The sequence below is a fragment of the Cloeon dipterum genome, chromosome 2, assembly GCF_949628265.1.
Source record: "Cloeon dipterum chromosome 2, ieCloDipt1.1, whole genome shotgun sequence".
Classification (NCBI taxonomy): Eukaryota; Metazoa; Arthropoda; class Insecta; order Ephemeroptera; family Baetidae; genus Cloeon; species Cloeon dipterum.
The window spans coordinates 14,104,849-14,124,673 of NC_088787.1; the positions used below are offsets into that span (position 1 = coordinate 14,104,849).

The 19,825-nt window shown below is 41.5% G+C and overlaps 1 protein-coding gene across 9 annotated transcripts in view; it reads right to left on the bottom strand.

Moving 5' to 3' along the window:
• LOC135938159 (transient receptor potential-gamma protein-like) overlaps positions 1-19,825 on the bottom strand; it is a 74,184-nt gene that overhangs the window by 27,726 nt on the left and 26,633 nt on the right. The window contains exon 2 of one of the 9 annotated variants that reach the window (XM_065481728.1): positions 3,982-4,024. The exons of the other annotated variants lie outside the window; for them this stretch is intronic. The gene's annotated coding sequence lies outside the window, so the exon portion shown is untranslated. The remainder of the gene's footprint in view (positions 1-3,981; positions 4,025-19,825) is intronic. 9 annotated transcript variants of the gene reach the window in all.

Consider the following 19,825-nt stretch of genomic DNA (forward strand, 5'->3'; position numbering starts at 1 on the left):
AATGCGCTCCACACTCGGCACCAGCAGGTTGCATAACTCGGGTGTAAATTAGGCGAACGTTGCTTCCTATAGCATCTCGGCGGGAAATTTCCGCATGCGAAAATTGAATTGCATGAGACAGAAGAAGAGTGTTTTATGCAGAACGAATTTATACCGTGGTTTGCGGGTTCTATTTGAATTACAAACGACGCACTTCAATTAAATTGCGTACAACATTGTTATGCACTCCTTTCAATATGTAATTCGTGCAGAGTTCTTGGGATTTTGTTACTCATTTTCAATCTCTCTTATATTATGATTATCAACCAATTTTCAATACCAATATTGGGTCTAGCTTTATAAATAAACATTCCCCACTGTGTACACATGTTAGGAGGGTTTGGAATTTATGCAACGTAAGCTCAAAACACAATAGCCCTTGTAGGCCGGTGGGTAATGTCATTGAACTGCATAGAGCCAAAGAAGGGGCGTGTTTTCGATAGGGGCTGTTCTCCACTAGTTCCACCGCTCGGGGGCTGCGTTTTCGTTTTTCAACATGCACAGCTGCATAGTCTCCTTCCGTATTTCCATCGATTTCCAACCACCCCGCTAAGAAAATTAAGGGGTCGCCACGGAGGGTCGGCGGGCGCTTCGTAAATTTCTTTTCCATCGTCCCCTCACTCACTTTTATTCTCTGCCTGCTTGCGAAGTCGACTGCATCACGAAAATCCAAACAGAAATCTGGTTCAATAATTCAGTGCAGCGGCAGCCGTGGCCTTTCTTTGCCCTCACCCTTATATCCCGTTCTATTATTCGCCGCTACTTCATTCTGTCGGGCCTCGCGTCGTCAATCTATTGCCCACATTCCACATTATCCCGAGTATTCTCTCACATCTCGTTTTTCGCTCCTGCACCTCGCAGCAGCAGTAGCGATGAATTAAAAAAGATTTCGTTCTGCCTCTGACACACAACGTGTCAGCGAGCAGGAAAAGCTTTTGAACTCTTGTGTGTGCTTCTCGATTCTTTGAGAGCGACTTCCAGGACTCAATTTTATTAAGCAGCTCACTGCCTCCATCAAAAGCAACCTTGCTGAAAATCTTTTTTGAAAAACAGTCCGTATTTCGCAAATTTTTGCGCTCGTTGGCTTCATTTTGCATTTTTCAAGCTTGAAGAATTTCAAAGGGGATAACGAATTCAGCCATTTTATGTAATGCTTTTGTTAGGTTACAGCTGGATTTGACTCTTTGAAATAGATTTAAAGTAATGGACTTTGTCTTGCAGACAAATTACTGCTGATGAGCAGAACGAGATAATTTTAGCCTCCCATCCTGCTAAAAAAACATGCTGATTAAATCGAGTCGTAAATCATATTTAAATCATTTTAGTTTTCCAAGGAAAAACATATTTAAATTGAAAAACAATCAACGCTGCGAAATTGCACCTTTTGGACAGAATGAAAAAGAACTGCGATGATTAAACCTGGACCGGCGAGCACACTCGTGTTATTGAACGAGAAAGAATTGACCGTGAACAATAAAGAGACCTGTCCCTCGGCCGGCTGGAGCGAGCAGGAAACGCCATTAGAGCACCGACGAGAGATACAGATGTAAAAAATTAGATAAGAGGGTTACAACAATGGTGGGTCAAGTGGGCGCTTTATTTGCCGACAACACTGAAAATAAAGGTTGAGCAAACAAGAAGAGCGGCGTGGTTGTTTGGCACTGAGCGGCTGCTGGCGGGACTTTGTAGAGGTAGTAAGTCGGCGAAAGGTGCCTCTTACCGCGCAAATATGGCCTTTCCGCTGCATGCAAATTTGCGAATCCGAGTCAAGGGGGGATTAACGCGAGCCTCCGCGCGCAGCCCTTTGATTACAGCCCTCGGCGGAAAGTAAAAGTTCCGCTCGGCATGGCATTCTTTCCCTTAATTGATTTACGTGGTCTTCAGCGAAGCATCTGCGACTGTTATCGCCGTTTGGATTGTGTGTTGAAAAAGCTTTCGCAAATTGCAAACTGCACTCAGTACCCAAGTGGCTGCGGCCATTCAAAGTAGGAAGTGGCGTGATGTACGCAGCGCACGAGATCCAGCTGCAGATAGTTGGTTCAGTAGGTTTAAGAGCCTTTGATGTGAAAGCCGAGGTGAGCTCCTGCGAAACTGGAGCGAGCTGCTGCGATGAACATTGCAGCGATGTGACGTGGATTTCGCATGCCGTTTATTGGGTCAAGCCTCTATTTAAAAAAAAAAATACATAACACGCTGCATTGAATTCATGCTGCGTGGTTGGAAAATAAAAAAAAGTGGAAATTCAAAAGCACTCGCTCGTCAACTGCACGGCTGGCGGCAGATTGAATTATATCACGGCTTAATAGAGAGACAGATCGTTAACCTTGGCTCTTAAACATGTTCAGTTCAAAAAATTATTATTTGTGTGCAACGAAAAACTCATTGCCTTTGTGTAATATTGATGATTTTTCTTTCTTCCATCCACACCATACATACAAATGAGGTCACATTGGCACTCTGGAGACCCGCTCCTTCTATCCATCCGTTTTTTCCCACCAGACTGCAATTCATTTGACGTGGCCTTGAACCCTTGTTTTTATGTTTCTCGCAAGAAGGAATAAAAATGCAAAACTCAACATCCTGAACGTAAAATAAATGCAAACATTTCGATCGGAATTCGCAAGGGTTTTAGGGTGTATGAAATATTCATGCAGGACAAATTTCTGCTGACATGACTGCGTACCCCTGGAAGCTCGAGAAGCGACGTGAGGGCGTGTAAATCCAGCAACTCCGACCATGTGGGCTCGCACACACACACCACACTCAGCCTCTTAAGCGAGCAGAGGACCCAATTTGAAGTCGTATGGCGAGGAGAGCGAGTTAATTAATTAACCGTGCCGACGCTTCGATCGAATCGAGTAACACCCAAGTCTCATATGGCGCCTTGTTTGCCCTCACATTCCATTCCGGTCTATGAGAAAGTAGAGATGCGAGATGATAAATTGCTAGGCTAGACGGATTGTTTGCCGCCTCTCCGCAAGGAAAACGCCACTTTCATTTGCGCTAATTGTCGTGTCTCGCCATCGCCCATTTCTGGCAAGATCGACCGACCATGCACACTTTGGCGAATTTCGGGTATGCTTGTTCATCATGTTAGGCGTTTTCTTACAGCAACACGTGCGCGCGACCTTTCTTTTTGTAGTACTTGCTGTGGGGCCTGGCCAGTTGGTTGGCAAATATGGGTGATGGTTTTCCTGGTGCGGAAAATGCGGTTACCACCCGCCACATCTCTTGATTTGTACTTATTTAATTATTATTTTTCAATAAAATAATAATATCATAGTTTCTTCAAACTCCAAATTTAGGGATGATGAATTTTTAGATAAAGATTTGACGTTTTAATTGCATATTTTCCAGAAGTCATCATTATATATCTCGACAACTGAAAAATTTATTCCATCATAGTATTCGAGGAGTTTGGATCGAAGAATTTCCTCGAGTCATTAGCAATAAAAGAACCTATTATTAGAGATGAAAAGCTGAATACTCTACTTCTGCTTGGGTAGAGTAAGAATATCGCAAGAGCATGTTTCTGGAGAGCGGTGCGTTCGCGAAGAATGGTTTGTTTTTCTTGCTTGAAAAGGGCGCAGCTGATAGAAACTGCTCTTTTTCCCTTCCAACCAATAATGTTTTAAGGCTTTCAAAAATTCACATGCAGCGGAATGGAGGAAATATCCTATTTCCATCATACAGCCAACGCTGCTTGCCTTTGAAAAGAATCAATGAAAGCCGCAAAAAATTGCCAAATGGAGTGTTTGCCTGGCCCCATGCACACAGCCAGCCTGCGTTTGTCGGCAAGCAAAATTTACGAGGAAGCAATTTGCATTGAAAAATCTGCGTTCTGATTGCTTCTTTTGTTTGGCATGGCGCGTTTCGAAGGGTGCACAGCATTATATGCACTCTCAGCACAACCGGCGTTGAAAAGGCAGGAAAACAACTCACCACCATGGAACTTCTTGTCGTCATGACCTCGCCGTTCGCCGAACTGGAACACAGAGAGGCACAAAATCAGACTCCGATGCGATGAGTGATAGGCGTGATAGCCCCAGAGAGGTTCTTCGCTACACAATCGCAGTCGGGATAATTTATTCCCAGTCAGCAGGCCAATCGTGACTGGGGAAAATCATCAGGCAGTGCCCAGCATTTTGCAGCAGCTGTGCTAAATCAGCGGCAATTGAATTGTGAGTGAGCGACATAATTTAGTCACAATAATTCAGTGGGCTCAAAAACTTGACAGTCCTTCCGAGAGTGAATGTTGCGTAGCTAACGCTGGGGAATGCTCTATATGCTGATGAGGAGTATTGAACGCAACACGGGATATCTAGTTTGATTAGAATTGCTTATTTGTGGTTTACCAACCGTCGAATGATGGTATTCTGTTTTTAAAATTCGCTGAAAAAACATTACCATATCGGTTTAAATATTCAAAATAAAATAAACCGAAACTACAAAGGGCTTGAAAATAAAACCATGAAGTAACATCATCGTAATTTGTTTTCTAAAAATTCCAATATTATCGTGTTGCTGCCTCCAGAGATGTAAAAACCGTAATTTAAATATATAACAAAGCCTTATAAAATTCTTACCAAGTTTTAAATTATGGCATTAATTCTCCACTCCAACCATTTTGGCTCTTTTTGAGAGCTGAAGAACTCATCTAATTATTTTGCACAACATCAGTCGTCTGACGGGAGATAAATTTCAGCTCGGCAGGCCCATTGCTCTGTTCCCGGCGCTTCACGTTGCACAAAAGATATATCTCTTTTAGAATGTATTTCTGGCCTGATAAAAGAAGTTTTGGAGCGGCCGTCATCGCAGTTGCTGAGAGAAAAAGGAAAACTTCCGCTGACAAGGGCGCACTCGCCAGATTTTGCTGCGCTTGTCTCTCATCAGACGCGATGATGACAGCCACTGCTAAGTGAATTATTCGCCGACACTAACCAGTTTCCCATTTAATCTTGAAAGCGACCCTAAACTTACTTTTGCCGCTGATACACGCGATATCAAGCCTTTTTTCAACCTGCGCTGCGGGCGCAAAAAACGTGATGAGTGTGTGCGACGGGCGGTCATTCGATCTTCCGCCGTTGCCAAGACACCCATGCACAATGAGCTGTTCTTGACTCTTGACTCTTTGCAATCACACACAGGCACAAGTTTTTGCCATCCCAGCCAGATGAATGTTATTTATGGTTACAATTTTTCATTTCTAATACCCAACGCGATCATAATAACACAGCTCTCGGCTTTGGCGCGAAAACATCGGCGGTTGGCGCAAAAAAGTTGCCGTGTGTGACATTCAATAATTTTTGTTGCCTCTGGCTGCGCGTGCGTCCATTCCGCCGATTTTGATCTAGTTCCAAAAATACTCTATTCTGTTCAGCCAGCGAATGGAAGAGGTTGAGAGAGCAAATATTTGCCATGTGACACTCACTTCTTCCTTCTGGAATGGCACAACGCAATCACATTTGGGATACATCTTAATAGATCTGGTTTTCCAAGGAAAGATTAGTTTCACATTCCAATGTCATGTGTGTCTATTTCTCGCATAAAATAAAAATCTTGATAAGTAAATCTCTAAAAGGTGTAAAAATCTCTTGCAAATGCGTCAGTATAATGTGGCATTTTGGATTTACCGCACGTAGTCAAGCCTTCCTTCTTAGAAGTAAGAATGTGACAATTCTCATGATTGAAGACGACAGTTGAAGCCGGTACTAATCAAGTTTGATAGAAATCTCAACTTTTTGGCAGCTATAACAAGCCCGGTTTTATTCAACTTCACCTACCACAAGTTTAGTGGAACTTCTTCAGGTGCAACTATGACTAGTGTTTAAAAATTTCTTTGGAGTTTGAATATATAACGAATGCAGATGGAAGAAAATCTGTACTGGATTGAAATATTGGAACAAACGCTGGGCAAAGATATTGTGACGAAACAGTTGTAGTGCTAATGAAAAATTCAAACGGAGCTCCGACTGCCACCTTATTCTGTGCTATATATTTTTTTATGTTTTTACGCGACGTAACCATGCGTCGCCATTATGGAGTGTAAAAAGAAGCAAAAATCTTTTAAAAAGCATAACAAGGTGTGTGCTGGATCGACTGGCTTCTGGGTTCGCTCTTTTTGCAGGACCAAAGCAAAGTATGAAATGCAAATTTCTCGAATTCCGCTACCAGAACAGATTTGAGCGGCGAGATGAAAAGTCGCCGCGAAACGACGCTTTAGCTGCAGCCAGGCCTCGGTGATTTTCCCGGCAGCTGGAACAAAAAGCAGGTGCCGCTCGTAAAAAGAAAGAAAGAGCACCTTGAAGTCACGCCGAGCGAAAGAGCAAAGAGGCATTCCGCGTGTTTGCAACTGAGAAAAGCCGGCGTGGTGCGCGATTGTCGCCGCAGCTCCGCGCAGCGAATAATTTTTCGGTCTCCGCGGGACACAAGCTGCTGTGACTCGAACGCAAAAAGTGATTGTTGGCGGCGAACACGCCGCGTGTTATGATTAATGGCGACACCCCCGTCGCACCCTCTCCTGTGCTGCGCCGCTTTTTGCACATTATTGGATGAGACAAGGCGGAAAAAATCCATGCGAAGCCGCAGATCGGCCAATGATTAATCGCCAGTACGCGCGAGAACCCGCCTCGCATCTTATCCACATAAAAATTATTAATCTACCCCTTGACAAGATAATTATGGCGTTATTGATCATCGCTTGTGTACCGGAATTCCGCCTGATTTTGGCCGGCGCTGCTCGTCGGCGCCTGTCAAAATTAATTGATTACGCCGCTAATGCGCGGAAGAAAGGGTTGTGACAGCATCCAGCCTCTCGCAACTCGAAACCGCAGGACTTGTTTGCTTCTGCTCCCGGCAAGGCCAATTATTATTGCTGATGCGGCCTTGAGCTTACTCTTGTATGATTTATTAGCAGTTCGACGATCAAATAGCTGCTTAAACATTTCCACCACCTCATTTTTATTAAGATTTATTGAAGTAGTAATACAAAATATCACTGTTATACCCTTTCAGTAGCTACAGCTTGCTGTGGTCTTTCAATTTTTCATAAAAACTACACACGTATCATGGAATTCCCTAATTTAAAGTTTTGATATAAGATATGTATATTAAAGAAAATTGGCTGGAAATTCTACTGATTGAATTGAGATCAAATTTGGGCCAATTTTGCCGTGGTATTTTGCTACAATTGATTTAAGTAATTTATTTTACCTATATTGAAGGAAAAATATCATGTAGAAAACAAAAATGAAATATTTAAATTAATTATTATCCTCATCCCCCAGATGGGATAGGAAGGTAGAACACAATACCTTTTAAATGCTCTCTCTAAATGTAAAAAAAAATCAAATTTCTATCATTGATTTTGCCTTGACTATTCACTAGGTTCTGCGATAAGAGAGATGACGGTAGATGTCCTGAATTGTGAAAAGCGAGATATTGGTTTGACTGTAGCTAACAATAAGTAAGATGAAACCTAATAATGATACCCATTTGAACACTTTTCAGTGATTAATGAATGCGTCATCGATTCACTAGGATGCTTTCAATATATGCAAATGTAAAAATTGATTTATGGAAATTTGTTAATAAACTGTTCTTGTTTATTCTTGCCCAGGTAATAAAATAAACTCTAATTGAAACTTGTGCTCCATTCTAGCTCATGAATTAGGGTTGCAACAAGCAGTCTAAACTAGTTGTATGGTACTTCTGTAGAAATAAGGAAGTTGCATTTAATTTCACTAACAAAAAACCCTTTATTTTTGTACACACCAGACCGATTCTTTAACATTGGGAATAATAAAGAGTTGCAATTACAATACAAAGACCACGAGAAACTTATGTACGTACAAGTTTGGCCGCTTTGAGGTTTGCCAAAAATAATCAAAGCTCTGGGCGCCCCAGATTCAAAACTTTCGCAGTCAAGAAAAGGGTCTCAGTCATTTATTCAGATCCTTCCATTGTCACCGCGCATCAAGTTAATTGACTGGAATCCATTAGGCCACAGCCAAAACTCCAATTAATAAAACTTTTTCCGGCGCCCCGTCTTGCACTAGAGTGTGAGCAAAGGACTCCTTTTAATCTCAGGGCCCATTAGCAGTGGTTGCGATCCCGAGCAGCAGCCGCGCCAAACTGATCCGATCAGATCGCAAAACCCTGTACGCAGAGATGAAAACTTTTGCCTCCTAATAAGCCAGCCATGTTTGGGAAGCTGCAAACAAGTTTAATCTCATGCGATTGCTACGGTTATCAACTTTACCGAGAAAAAAAATTAATACCATCATATCGGGTTGCTGCTCTCTTTCCCCGAGAACCCATATCAAATTCCTCATTGTGACAAAAACTTTGCTCTCAGACGAGCTGTGGGAGGCCAAACAATCTTTCCTGAGATGAAAGCATGCCTTTTAGTTCCACTTTACCTTTGCTTTCCCCTCTGCAGCTCAATATTTGTCACAATGGCTCGCTACGTGATGAAGAAAGCATTTCACGCTGATCAATAAGTGATTATTTCTCGGTAGAAAATGTGTTTATCAATATTCCTAGAAATTCTGCACTCAATTGGTACCGTAGCCGTCGGGTCTGCATGAGAGCATTTTATTTGAGAACACGAGCATCAGCAAATGCGACGCAATGTGGACATTGTGTATCCAACACGGTTGCATAATATAACGGTATGTGTGAGTTATTGCAACGTGTTGTCACCATTGCTCATAGATTGGTCAACATTATTACGTAACTGCATCATTTCTATTCAGAAATTCAAGAAATTCGCACATTAAATGTTTATTGAGGTATTTGGTTTTATTTTTTATGATGAAAAGCTTCGGACTTGTTTATTCTTGAGGGTTTGTGAATTTTTGAAGCGCTACGTGTGATCTGAGCCCGTGCTTACGATTCGCACAAGAATAGTGGAAAAATTTGCAAGCAAGGCAAGATTTCGCGGCTCCCCCACCACGGCGCCTCTCTTTATTGGATCCTAAAAGGGGTTATCGCGCTGGATTGGATTATCGAAGTGTGCTAAAGCAGTTTTCTCGCGATGCGCGCACGGGCAATAAAATTGAAATTATCGGCAAAGTCGTAGTAGCGGAAAAAGTACTTTCAGCACAATTTGCGACCGAGTGCTACTCCACTGGGAACAGAAGGGGGAGAAAATGTTACATTGTTTCAAGATAGAAAATAAATTTGACTGCAAGGGGATAAAAAGCAAATTGTTTTGCCCAAACTTCGTTGAAAAAATAATATATTGTTCCACGTTCCACTGCACCGGGGATATTTCAATGAAGCGTTCCGAGCAAGCACCGAGTCAAACAGAGAAATTCCACCTCTGATTTTCCACAGCTTTTAAATTAATGGTTGCGTGAATTCTCATGTGTGGCTGTGCTTTATACAAACTTAAGCACTAAGCAAACAGCAAGCCATTGCTGCTTTTTGAGCTGAGGTTCCACCGTACCAGAAGCAGGCTGCGCCAAATATAAAAATTTCTCCCAAGCGCAAAACCGATGCTTTAACATTTAAAGCGACGCAGCACCACCCTCCCAGCCGTAATGAATAAGAGCCCAGTACAACAAAAGAGATTTTAAACACTCGGCTGCACGTTTCTGCATAAAATTAAAAGTAGTGCATGGATTCCGCGCGTTTGCAGCAAAGCCATTGCTGCATTTTGCTCCTGCGAGAGGGAGAAAGACACATTCCTGACACACACTCCCTTTTTTTTGCTGCCTGCACAGTGCACCTCGCGCGAGTTTTGCCGCTGGTACTGGTATGTTGGACGGATAAATTGGAATTTCATTCTCTGTGCGCGCGTGTGCACTGCATCAACTCCTCGCGAGTTGTGTGTTGTGCTATGTAGCGATTTGAAAACGTCAAGTGGAGCGAGCCCCGAGAAAGATGTATCGCGCACACGGCCTTCCATTTTTCATTCCGCACGTTGGTGATCAAGTGGATTCATTTCGATTCTATGAACTCCTCGTAATAATTTCTTCGACGCAGCGATTATATTCCCAGGTTCATAAAATCGTACTCTCTCGGTATGTGGAGTGAACGTAAGGTGAATTTTAAACTAGAATGAATAGAGTAAATTTTGATTAGATCGGAGATGGATTAGATGGAAGGCTGTCGTTGGGAGATGAAAAATGAAAGTAGAGCAACCAGTCACAATTCTTCATTAGTCAGAATGCAGGTTATTGCGTTGGGAATATAAGACGTTCGATTTTTTCTGAGCGTCTGATTTACTTATAGCTACAAATAAGCACGAATCACGCAATCCAACGACTTTTATGACACATTTAAAATCGTCTAAAACACCTTAAGAGCCTTAAACCATCTGACACAACCTATTTTGTTTGATTTTTTTATAAGAAAAACATTACATGTCAAGTCAATTCAGGACAACCTGTCCGCTGGTGCTCGCTCAGCTGCTGCGTCGCAGCAGCTATTTAACAAAAAAATGTGCAAAATCATTTCTATCTTTACAAAAACTAGTGTGCGGAAAGAATTACAAATACTTATGTAAATTGCGCACGAGAGCCCACAAAAACCATAAAATGTGAATATATGGACCACGTGTTTGAAGAAAGAGGATGATTTTTTCTAAATAAGCTTAAAAATTGTGCTTTTTGGACACATATATTATAGTTCTTTTAAAAAACCTGATGATTCATCTAGAAGGGAAAAAGTTAATTTGATGTAACGTTGCCACCATTCCTATTTTTCAATTCACGGAGTTTGCGTAAAAATCACAATTTTATCGTTGATGTTTAAGCAAACATGGTCGAAATTTAGTTTAATTAGTAGTCTTTTTTGGTAAAAGATGACTTTAAAAAATAGTTTTTTTAATGTTTTACACCTTTGGTGCGTTTAATAAATTTTTTATTCTACTAAGAAACTAAATTTCTAACAATGTCAAAATTTATTATTTTCTTCGAAAATTTCCAGCGTAACCATAACACTTTCCAGAAGTAACATATTAAAACAATCGACCCTTAAACCGTCAAACATGTACAACCTACACTTCGCACGAAGCCCACAAAAATCTTAAAAAATATGCTCTGTCGTAGAAAATCTATGATTGTTCTAAAATATCGAAAAAAATTGTGGTTTATTTGGACACATTTATAGTTCTATAGAAAAAAACACCAGAATAAAAACGAGTAAAACTCGTCTAAAATCAACATCACCAAAATTGTCTGAAAATACCTGAAAGTGTTACAATCTTACGCATTTTGTGTTAAAGTTACATCTGTTTGGTCAAAATCTGACGAGAAATTTAATGGTGTCTCTGAAATAACTAAAGAGAAAAAACTGCTTTGCAAAATATACAAAAGGCCTGTGAATGTTGAACGAAAGCTAGAACGCAATTTCAAGGAAACGGGTGCATAAGGGGTCGTTGACCGCCAGCGGCCAAAATAAGTACATAAAAATATATTTGTATTCCATTCTTGAGCGTTTATTGCGAGGGAGCTATTTTGAGAGGGCGGCCGAGAAATGCAGAGCGGCCGCACTTGTGACAAGAGTTATGGCCGACATGTTTTGACACATATTGGATCATCAGCGCCTCTCTATGCGTGCATTCGGCCTCTAAATCATTACCCGCCGCGTGCTCTCCGAGAATGCCCTCCTGGCCCGCAACCAGGGGAAGTGAGAAATGGAGTCATTAAGGAGAACAATCTCCTTCTGCCACTTGCTGTTGGCAAAGCACCCTGGTCCATTATTATTTGCTTCTACCGCACTTCTGAGTATTTCAAAGGAAAATGCGAAACTTGAATTTTGCACTCTTTGCCTGATTTCACTGTTCATTTTGCAGACATCAAATGAAAACCACAAATTTTCTTTGTTTTTGGTGATAAGATGCGATGCTAAATTGAAAACAACAAAAATATTTTCCTAAGTTGAGTGTAATGATTTGTTTACTACCTGCTGAGTTAATTTCTATAAGCTCTCTAATTTATCCGAATTTTGAGCAGTTTAAAATCACTGATAATATTGCAGCGTGTCTATTCGTCACTTCCCTTTCCTTCCTCGTTACACGCAGCAGATGAAAAGGAGCGAGGTGTAGAGGATTGGCCTCTTGTCAGATACATTCGGATGATGGATGAACTTGAAATGCTAGGGTTGCCTTAAAAATGAATGTACTCTGGCGACAAATTGTTTTATCTCTGTCTCCCTGCCTTTTTACGATCTTTTTTATGGTTAAAGGTTCTAAGCATTGAAATTGTGAAAGCTATTTTTGCGGCTGGAGCTTTTCTTTTCCGGCGTCGGGGGAGTAAAAGTTGGCTTCATCGTAAAAAATCTGCCTTCTGTGAATAATCTCTAAATCCGACGGCGGGCGAGAATTTTACGTGTAAAGCAGGCTGATTTATTTTCTCAAGTAAACAGCTTTTTTGTGGCTGGAAAGTTAATATAAAGTGTCCTTAAGCTAATTAAGACAAAATTTATCTAGAACGGGCGGGCCGTTGGTTAAGGAGAAAATACGAGACAACACTATGCTGTGCAGAGCAACAAGCCTTGGCGTTCAAGTGAAAATAAGCGAGGCGTGAAGTAGCTGCCTCATTTAAAACATTCATGGGCCAAGAATTCACGGCGTTCACGCACACCTGTCCTTTAGTTTTAATATCTCCGTAAATATTAAACGCCTTCGAGATGGGTCTCAATTAGACGGTTGCTCCTTTTAGAAGAGATGAAATACGCACTCGCTGTTCCAACGGGCCGTGAAATCAGAAAGAGTATTCACTTGGCAAACACAGAGTCAACCGTTTGGAGAAGCTTTTTGAATAAATCACGCAGCATCGGCGGCGTTTCGCCACACGGATTAGCTCCGCGATTGAGCTAGTCAAATATTAATCGGCCTCCATGTGCTGTTTAGAGAAGCAGAAAATTACTTTTATTCAATCAGCCAGTCACTGCGCGCAAACGACTGTATAGATGGATGAATCGCTTTCTCCCCTGCTCTGCGTGAGCCGTACATTTAAAATTCAAATCGTATAGCAGCGCGGTGAACGAGCTTTTTCCAATCATTGTTCCGCCGATTCAGTTACTTTCATGGAATAATTTCTGCGTCCTCCAGACCGATATTAATATTCATCCAGCGTAAAATATCGCTATTGGATTCGCGTCAAACAGAGTAAATAATTTTCTTTGTTTTAAATATGCGTAATCGAGAGAGTTGCAAAGTCATTTGAAAACAACTTTCTCGCGATAAAAGGAAATACGAAATGCGTGGATTGATTAATAAGTATGTGAAATTTGAGGGTTAAAATGATCTCGTACTGGACAGCCCCTCAAGTTCTGCCTGTTTTACAAAACTCACGCCGTCACACCGCAGTGTTTTTAGTTGCTGGTGAAATTTCTAATCACTCGTCATAGTAAACGATTTGCTTTCATTGCTGAGTACAGATTATCTTGAGATCGAGTGACGAAATTTTGTGAAAACTCCGCAACTCGCCCTGTGATTAAATTCTCAATATTTCAAAAGCTATTTCCTAAGCTATAAGAGTAATATTTCACCTCTTAAACCTAGCTGGAAAAACTCCGTGTTCTTTACTAAGGGCAACCCAATAATCAAACGGAATTGTGTGGTAAACTGATTCAATTATTAATTTTTAGACAAATTAGAAAAATTACTGCGAGTGTATTTTTCTATTTTCTTTTAATTTATTAACTCAAAACTCAAAATGAACTTTCCCATTTTTTATTTCTTTTTTCGATCGCGTGTGTACTTCCCAGTGTGCAGTGCAAAGGAGTTTCAGTTTGAGTCAGCCAGTTCAGCGATAAATAATGTTTCCCACGAATCTCTACTTTACAGTCTCAAAATACAAAATCGGTTGCGTCAGCTGATACCGGGAGAAGAAATTTATGTATTCCATGATAGTGCATGCAGAATCGAAACGATCAGGGTCGCTTTCAACGCCGTGTGAGCCTGCTGCATCGGGTGGCTCCAGTTTGTGTAACTCAATCGAACAGCAGCGGCGGCGGCCTTTCCCATTTTAACGATGCATGCATGCTCATACCGCACCAGCTTGGCCAGGCAGCATCGTTATTTATTCCCATTCACCTGTGGCGAGTCGGCAGCAATTTGCGGCTTTTCAGCCCGCTTTTCTTCCTCATTTGGTCCATCGGCGCGGTGCCAGCAGCAGCATCTGGCGCAGAGTCTTTTAGAGGGCGAGCGCGTGGGAATTTTCCGAGGCACCGCGCACCGCCATGCAGCTAGCCCGGGATGGAAGTCATTTTCGCCGACGTCCTTATCGTCCCGTGACTTGCTTCGCGATGCCTATTGATTGGGCGGCTGCTCTCCCTCTCGGCATGCTTGACACCGCTCCTTTGATTATCGGTGCAGCTTCCACGAGCGAGTGCATCTGCCGCCGCCGCCTCCACCACACCAGCAGAGGGATCAAGAACACACGCGCCTTTTAGTTTTTATTGCTGCTACTTTCCTTGCCTGCAACGGAATCAAAGTCACCGCGCGTTATATTGCCGCGCCTTTTGAGGTCACCAATAACGGTTTCGCATTCGATTTGTCACATTCCCTACAGCTGCCGTTCCGACTCATCCTTGCACGCGTGATTTTTCTCCCCATTGTTTTTAATGATGCGACTTGAGGGCATCACAGCTGCACGCATATGACGCTTGTGTCAGGGTTGTATGAAGTATATAGGAAAAAACCATAATAGCGGCTGCTGGGTAGAGAAAAAATATGAATAGAATTTAACTTACGCTTAGCATGAAAATATGTGCATGACATTCTTTTCCAAAAGTACAAAAAAATGATGAATACAAAAAAAATCTTTCAGTGAACCAAGGCATCATAAATATTTTTCCTACACGCAAGTGACAGGATTTTACTTATACTATAGACGATCTGTAATTTTCCTCATAACAGGACCTGAAAGATATTTTTGACACTCAGTTATTGCTAAATAGAACAGTTTGAGTCTAGAATTGAACCATCAAACGCATGAAATGCGTGAAGATAATGCCAAAGAGAAGCCAATATCCTTTCGGCGCATGACTCGCATATGAAATAGTTTATTTTCTGATTTTTCTGTACAGTGTAGGAGTTGTATTGCGGCAACCGCATGAAAAAATAATGTTTTCGGATATAGCGTGTGCAAAAGAGGCCATAAAAAGGCTGTACTTCAATACATATCCAATGACAGCCCTGTAAACCTTAATTTATAAGTTTAATAACAAACTAATATTTACACTTTAAATGTTTAATTCGGTCATTTTTTATATTTTAGCAAATTAGAGTCTAAATTACCTTTTTCTTTGTTTCCATGTCAATAAATTGTGTTCGCAAAAAATTAACAGTTTTACTGATTCCTTGCCAATTTAGTCAATTCCTAGAAGTTAAAATTAAGACCACAATTTAACATGAAATTTTCTGCAACTGTCTTAAAGGGAAACACCTTGTCTTCATAAAAATATTTTAATTTTCAGCCAGGAAATAAAATCTTGAGAAAAGAATAGGTCGGGAATTACGGAAAATTATTAGGGCGGTATTTTTAGTCAATTTCAGCACGTCATTTTCAAAATTATGACTTCACACGGCTAACATCCAGAGACCAGAGAGCATGGCAAAAACAGTCAACCTTCTCATTATAAATTAATGCTGATAAAAACGATAATTAAGAACAAATCATAAATTTCTGGTTTGGATTGTTGATAGTACCAGGATTTGCATCCTTTGCTGAGTTCCTCTATACTGAGCAAGTTGGGAGCTGTAATTTATTAATTGATTTGCAAGTGGATTTCATTAAGCTTGTTTCGCATTTTATCGAATTACATGAGCCTGTGAACCGCTGCACCAGTTGCATCAAACGCAATCAGTCGTGCGACATTTGCATTATAAATTGTATAGTAACATCCGTCAATGGCGACAGACAGCCGATGGTATTAATAATCGACGGCGACTGCCAGGATGAAAACGGCATTAGACGAGAGTGGCAAAAAGTGCACAGTTCACGGCGTCGAGGGGAAGAAACGCCACGCCACGCCACCATCCGCAGAAACGTGGCGCCAAGAGCTGTGTGGAATACATTTGCGAAGAACGCCCGCTCGTTTGTACGCTACGCTTTAGCCCTCGGCCCTGGCTTGCTTTTGATAAAAAGAGTTTTGGCTGAACCGAGAGACCCTTGTTTTGCCTCGAAACGGCGCAATCAACTGAAACAACAAAGAGAGACATATAGAAAGGGAGCGATGGAAAATCCGCGCTTCACTGTCGGCGCAGTTTCCCTGGACAGACAGTAAACTCTCGTGAAGAGACGCCCCCATGCCTTTCCGTCTGATCCTTGTCGAAATTATCTGTTGGGTCTGCTCGTGATTCGAGTGAAGACTGGCTGTGCATGAAATCCAATCATTCGGGTGATGCCTCCTTCTTCCTTGACTTAAGACCGTCTTCTAAGAATTCAGAACCCTCAAATATTTATCTCGCAATATCAATTAGTTCTATATGTGTCTGAACATTATTTGCTTTATAGTTTCGTTGCAATTTTTTAAATATATATTTTTAAATACAGTAAAGAGTTTGAACCAAATTCAAGTATTTTTTAATGGTAAATAAATAAAAAATTTCTTTTGCATACCCTAAATATGATGCTTTTACTTTAAAAAAAATTATTTCTCGAGGACACATAAAAATTTAACACCTTTGATTGGTTTTTAATAATTACCTTTGAATTATAGTGAACCTATTTAATTCAAAAACAAATTTTAAATACATGCATTTACAATTTTTATTTACAAATACGTTTAAAACGCACGACTTTTAGGCTTAAGTTTCCTGCGTAGTCCTTGACGTCTTCAAACTAAACCCTTCAGTATGGCAAAAGTTCTTCATTAAATTTCGTCCGGTAAACGCCATTGAAGAGCATCTTTGTCAAAATAAATTGCTGCCGGCTGCTTTTTAATATGACCTGCGTCGGCGGCGACGGTCCCAGGGGTCGATTTATTGATCGAGAGGCTGATTCGCAAATTTGCTCAGTCAGCGGGAGCAAATACTTGAGAGAGGCCGGGTGTTTTGTTCATTATATTGGATTCAAGCCACGCACGGACCGGCCGCCGACTCATTATGCCGCCTGTGTGCTCACCTGACACGCGCTCACTTGCTGATTTCGTTTTCCAATCAGCGTGGATCCCACAGTGTGAAATTCATTCAATTAGGCTAACTGATAGCCAGCACGTCGGTGTCAGAGGGAAAAAATTCAAAATGCCCTGCTGAGCAACATAAAAGAGTTAGTAGCCGTTGGCAGAGGCGTTGCCGCAATTGCTAAGCTTTAAAGCTAACATAATTGTGTTTATTATTTCCAGCTTACATAACAGGCAACCCCATACTAGAAGCAGTTTAAATAAAAACACTCGTTTTGAATGGAATACTCTTTTGCTCGCTCAAATCTTGGAGTGTCAAATGCTTAGCGTATATAATTAAAATATTTAGTATCAATTTTTTTTATTTAAAAGCAAACAAACCTCCTTGTTTCTCGTTAGTAAGTCATGTAGTTTTGAGGTCAAAATTGACCAAACTCAATTTCACCTTGTTTCCTCAAGAAAGTGGAGCAAGATGGTGAATATTATGCAGCAGCTATCTACTTCACTTGACTTCGCTCGTATAGTCTCGCGCAAGTGTGCATCTCGTTACAGTTATTCCGACGCCTGTGTGTGTGTGTGTGTTGTTCTGTGCATAGAATGCTGCCGCTGCTGCTGGGTGCAGCACTTTTATTAGCGCGGTTAACGTCGTGTTGGGTTGGGACGCAAATTCGTCCCCGCAGCAGCCCCGTTATGCACCAAACGAGAAGCAAATGCTTGAATATGCAAAAAAGCTGCATCTATTATTTACATCATTACACGCTTGTTGGCGCGGGCACAAATTAGCACCCCGTGGCAAAAACAGCACATCGGCAAAAATGTCACGCAAGCTGTGTGTGACACGGCAGAGAGGCGGCAAGGGAGGAATTTTATTTTTTCCTGTTGGTGCTCATGAATATTGCATCGTGCACATCAGGTCAAGATGCATTTCCTGAGCTCTAAAGGGCTGCAGAGGAGCACTTGGCTGGTTTGGTGCGTGAGAGAGGCCCATGAAACGCAGCCGGGCTCAAACCGCACACGGCATTTCCTGTCCGCGCTGGCAATAAATTCGGGCAAATGCACCCGCCTTTTGACAGACCGGTGCACGCACTATATATGCGCCCCGGCGCTTCCAACTATAAAAACAAAATTCCTGCTTGAGCCAGTTTACTCGCATTAATCTTGCAAAGCATGTTAAAACTTTTCTCTCCTGCATTTAGACTAACTAATGTTACACAATTTTTAATACAGTAAATTAATTAAATGTATTAGTTATAGTGTATAGGGACTTTAATTATATTTAACCCATAGCAATGCACCCTGTAGCAAAGTTGATAAAAAATATGATATGAAGTTAATGGAACGAAATTCCAGTGTTTAATCACGTCAATAATTGATCCATTTTCATTTTGTGCCGGTATTCACGTTCGGATGGTGACTGCAGCAAAATTACCGTAAATGCATTTTGCACAACGACAGCAGGGCATTTAAAGTGCTCGGTAATTGCTCACTCGTGCCGGCGCTTTTGTTGCCAGAGGATTAATTCCCTGCTCGACATGAAACACGGCACATGGTGCAAAAAGTTCGCGAACGTCGACCATATCTATGTTGGGTTGCGATCCGCGTGTAGCTGTGGCGCATGTTAAAAAACATGCGAATTTGAAACGGCTTTTATTAATTAAGCTTGTCAAACAAGGAAAATATTTTTGTGTTTGTTCACCTACCAAAAACGAAACTTCGGTCAGGAAACGCAGCATTGCTGGGTGCGCAGGAGAAGAGTGAGAGCAGAATGAAATGGAAACGCAAAAAGTGTTTCAAAACACATTATGCGCCTGTGCCTAATTGCCGTGAACGCCCTAATTAAAAGATAAAGTACCCGCCGACGGGCAGTCAACTCGACTTTTCATTAGTGCGGGCAGTATATAGTGACACTTTTATGGTTATGCATGCAAATTTTCACGTGTCACGTTTAATAGAAACATTTGGTATTCACTCGGGTGTTTGTTATTTAGGGCCCCTCGCGAATGGGCGTGCCTTTTGTGCAACTGATGCCAGAGGGTGATTAATGAATAATCATAATTAATGCGTGCACCCAGCATTCGCGACAGCTCAAAGCAGCCTTCATTTGCAGCCATTCATGCCCGACTTTCTGTCGGCGATTATGTCATTTGCGAAACAGCTGCGCTACCACTCCATACACATGTTTGATTATCCGTTACATGGAATCAGGGCAAAATTTTTACCAAAAACTCCAATAATTGTTTGACATTGATGTTCGTGAAAGAGTGGGACGCTGTGCCACCCGCTCTCGGCGTATGACTCTGAAAGGCGTATGAGATAGGAGGATCCTTAAAAGTTTGGTTAAGTCTTAAGGCCAAGGAAGCAGGTTTCCTTTGCCGCCCGAATCGCTGCATCGCTACACACGCTTACCCCAGAGGCTGCCAAAACCGCCGAACGGGAAATTCTTGTCTGGGTTAACTCCGGCTTTATCCTTTCGGATATAGGGTCTTAGATAACTAGTCTACCAGAAGTGTCGCACTTTGTGAGGATAAAAGTGAAAATTATATAGAAAAACAGCAAACATGTCAAGGAGAAACATACACCCACCCAAAAATGACAAAAATAAATGTTGACCGATTAAATAGTTCTCTCTAACACATAATTTATTTCAGTTGGTTCTGGTTTCCTATCTTGAGAGATGGTAATCCATTAGAGAAGCGTTTTGGCA